The sequence below is a fragment of the Notothenia coriiceps genome, unplaced genomic scaffold (assembly GCF_000735185.1).
Source record: "Notothenia coriiceps isolate Sejong01 unplaced genomic scaffold, NC01 NC01_scaffold00010350, whole genome shotgun sequence".
NCBI classification, from domain to species: Eukaryota; Metazoa; Chordata; class Actinopteri; order Perciformes; family Nototheniidae; genus Notothenia; species Notothenia coriiceps.
The window spans coordinates 1-4,123 of record NW_011343051.1 but is presented as its reverse complement, the minus strand read 5'-3'; the positions used below and the strand labels follow the sequence as shown (position 1 = coordinate 4,123).

The following is a 4,123-nucleotide window of genomic DNA, read 5'->3' as shown; positions in this document are numbered from 1 at the left end:
CCCTCCCACCAGGGAAACATGGAGAGACGCAAGGAAACCACGAGAAGCAGGGAAATTAGTTTTAAGAGCAATGGGACGTCCTTTCCTCCGGAACTCAAGTGAAGCGACGTCCGTTTGTGATGACGCCGCACAGCTGATCGTCTGACAGCAGCTCTGTCCCCGTTATTTTCACAAACACCCCTGCCTACACATTTACTGACACAAACATTTGTATCATCTGTCACCCAAATAAATAAAATCAAATAAGAACTCATTCTCAAAAAAGATAAACGCCATTCTTAAAATGTATAAACGAACATTAGTTGGATTAATATTGATTAGAGTGCACAAAATAAATAAAATAATTCAGAGAAGAAAAAGAGATATGTTATCTATCAAAACCCAGTTAGATTAACATTCATTGCATTGCACACTTTGCTTGTTTGTTTGGATATGTAGCAAATTAACATTTTAAATAGCACTTAATGACTGACTGAATGGAAATGACAATAAATGAAAATGTAAAACAAAAAAAGCGATCATGAAAATGTTTCCAATAAATGAATAAAATAATTTTTGACCACTTTGTTGTTCAGATATATCATATATTTGTAACTAAATGATACATTAATTGAAACAAAACACGGTATAAACTGAGGAGTGACTCCCGTGAGGTTCATGTATTTTCTTCACTCCGCTGGGAAACTGCTCTCATGTCAAGAACGTCAAGAAGCATCAGATCAGTGCATGCACTGCATCGTCCAATCAGTGAGCGATACACAGTAAGGGGGCGGGGCGAGTGTCTGAGGATTTCATCGAAGGATGGTCTGGTGGTTCCTCGATTATAGCTCCTCCATTATCGCTCCTCGCTCCTCCGGCAAAAAATAAGGCCATTGGGACGCTACTCAAGATGGCGCAGACAAATCAACTTCCGGTGAGACCGAGACAGAGGAGCGAGGAAATGAAAATTAGAGAAATGAAACGCAGCCGAGGAGTCGAGGAGGGGACATTTAAGAATTGAGAAGCCTCTGAGGAGTCGGAAATTAGATAAATGGGAAAGGTCCGATGTCTTGAAGCCGAGCCAATAGAAGTGCAAATGTTACACAGTGATGTCACTATGTCACTGAAGTAAACAAAGGAGTCTAATGGAGGCGTTTTAGGCAGGAACACAGGGATCTTAGCCTTTGCAGACAATTTACATTCACAAAAACCTATCGAACACACTACAGGAAAGGGAATCCCCAAAAAGCAGAATAGGGCCCCTTTAAGAGGTGGATTCGGATGGATTCCCTCCTGCTGTGATGACGCGCTGTGATGACGCGCCGGAAAGCGACTCCAGTTCGGTGCAACTGAATGCAATCCTCTCCGCGGGTGGAGCGACTTTCTCTCGAGCGAACTGTGAAATCTACCGCTTTCTAATACCTCGCTTTATGTCTGCAGGGTGTGTGGGACTCTGAGCCTCTGAGGAGTCGCTGTACAATCATCCTCCTTTAGGATTTGACTTCGATTTGAAGAATATATCTGAATCCGATGTACCTGAAAAACACTCCCCCGGCTCTGACAGACCGCGGGAAATTGTCGTTACTTCCTGTGCAATGAAGACTTGGCGCGACATTACAGTTGTAAACAACAGGAGGACACATAACAATAGCACAACGAGTAAGTACACCCATCCACTGCTTGCTAATTGTTACTTTGTTTTTAATAATAAATGTCCGGTGCATATTGCTACATTAGCATCCCTAACTTCTGAGCACTTTCTCCACGAACGGTACTTTTAGTCCTACAAAATGCATGGTAGCAGTAAAGTTAGTGCAGTGGTTTAACTTATCCAAAGTTGACCACAAACATCAGTAACCTGAAAAATGTGTTGCATAACCTAAATCAAGTGTACATTTCCTATTGAGTTTGAAACAGAAAGATATTTACATCAATGCTAGCTTTAGCTCACAGTGTCAACGACCGATTAAAGCGATGGACAGACAGTTACAGATAAAGCAAACTCCAGACAGGAAGGAGTGTTAGCTACTACCTTTCTCTCTGCCTAGCTGTTTTATGTAAAATATTTTCGTTTGTATAAGTCTCCTTTGTCTGGACAGTAACGTTGTGAACAAAAGAGCTCTAGCTAACCTTTATTTAAACCATGCTAACAGCACAATGGCTCACAGCCTCCTTGTGTCCACTACATATAATGCCTAAAGTATGTTCACCTCATACTTTAGTGCATTTTTCAGTGAATATTTTATGTAAGAGTGGGCTACATATACAGTGGTGTAACGTATTGAAGTATATTTACTGTCAGATTTTGGGTATGTTATGCTACTTTTTACTTCTACTCCATTACATTTTAGCCAACATAAATGTTACTAGTTACTTTTTATATTCACATTATAAGCTAATACAACATATACATAAAGTAATACATTAACTATGATAATATTATATTATAGGTGAAGATATCCAGTAGCAGTATGTAAAGAAATATAAGTAGTAACAAGCTGTGATTGACACTTAAATGCATCAATAAACATAATCCATTGTTTTAATATATATGATTCTGAAATTGGAAATGACACACAATAAGTATTTTTACTTTCAGTACTCTAAGTATATTTGATGCTAATACTTTTGACAAATCAAATATAGCCATTAAGCAGTTTTCCTTATTTACTTTGCCTGCAGTTACATAATATTTCCAAACCAGAGATAATAAAAACTAGCAGGGTAAAAATAATATGTTTTACCCTGCTAGTTATGCTAGTTTGTATTTTCCATTGGAGCTGCAGTAACTCCTGAAGGTGTATGGTGTTAACAGCCATTGCTGTGTGAGTGTGTGTGAATGAGCAGAATAGAAAAGGGAGTTTGACACCCCCAGCCCCGCCATCAGTAAATGTATCTGGGTATGAGTAATGGTTGGCATGTGGTTTAAACGTTTTTTGACTGGTTGAAAGACTATAAAGGAGAGTCTATTTGCCATTATAGAACCAATAGCCTATGTTTCTACTATAGCAACCTCCACAACTGTCAATGTGCAAGATGAGAGAATCCTGGCACCTTTTCAAAGTTTTGTCAGAGCCACTGAACAATTTACATGCTGAATTTAGCCTTAGTGTAACATTGGTGTCTACTCTAGAATGAATTAAGATTTAAATCAGTTCTAGTTGAATTGTTGTCTCGCCTCTGCCTTCAGTGTTCATTAGCCATTTGCTACAGGATCATCTTCAGCCTGTGTTTAGTGTGTTCTGGCTCATATGTATAGACTGATAACAACTTTGTAATTCTCTTTTTCAGGAATTGCTTAAGGAATAGAGACAAAGTGATACCTGGAAGAATGGATGACTTTGACATCCATGATGCCCCTGGCCGTAAGTTAAAAACAATACATTCACGCAAAGTTGCATTAACATTAATTTCATATTGTATTTGTGTAATATAAGTAATCCTAGAAGTTATACTTAATATAAATAATATATATTACTTACAAGTTACCCCAGAAAGGGGTTTCTCTGCAATTGGTATTAAAACAATATTTGATATATTAAATCCTTGATGTTAACACCAGATGAACATAACTGATGACATACATGAATGCATGTTCATATCCCCAGTCTTTGTACATGATGACAAAGAAGACTCCGTGGATATCTATGATGGCCTGGACCTCAGCTTTAACAACAACGCAGGTAAGAGTCCTGTTTGAAATAGATCTGCAATGCCCCAATATTAGTATCACCAATAATATTGGTGATACCAAGTACAACACTATGTAGTGTTGTCACAATACCAACATTTTTGTTCCGATGCCACTTTTCTTAAAAAAGGGGAAACCGTCTTAAATGTCATTATTGTGCTTTATTTCAAACCTTGAAAAAGGTTTCAGTCATAATACAAACTTTTGAACAATGAGAACAATAGATCAAATAAATGAAAGCAATGGCATTCAAGGTCAAATGACAAGTGTTATGATATTAGGGTCATGCCGAGTCAGATTGCTATCCCTTTAAGAGAGGTGTGTGTGTGTGTGTGTGTGTGTGTGTGTGTGTGTGTGTGTGTGTGTGTGTGTGTGTGTGTGTGTGTGTGTGTGTGTGTGTGTGTGTGTGTGTGTGTGTGTTAGGGGTTTCACAACTACCAATATTTACTAGTC

The 4,123-nt window shown here is 38.4% G+C and overlaps 1 long non-coding RNA gene across 1 annotated transcript; it reads left to right on the top strand.

The window, feature by feature from the left end:
- The first annotated feature begins 1,333 nt into the window (after positions 1–1,333).
- On the top strand, positions 1,334–3,672 carry LOC104945958 (uncharacterized). Its single transcript, XR_798394.1, has 3 exons — positions 1,334–1,638; positions 3,271–3,344; positions 3,588–3,672. It is a non-coding gene; the product is annotated as an uncharacterized lncRNA (long non-coding RNA).
- The last annotated feature ends 451 nt before the right edge of the window (positions 3,673–4,123 follow it).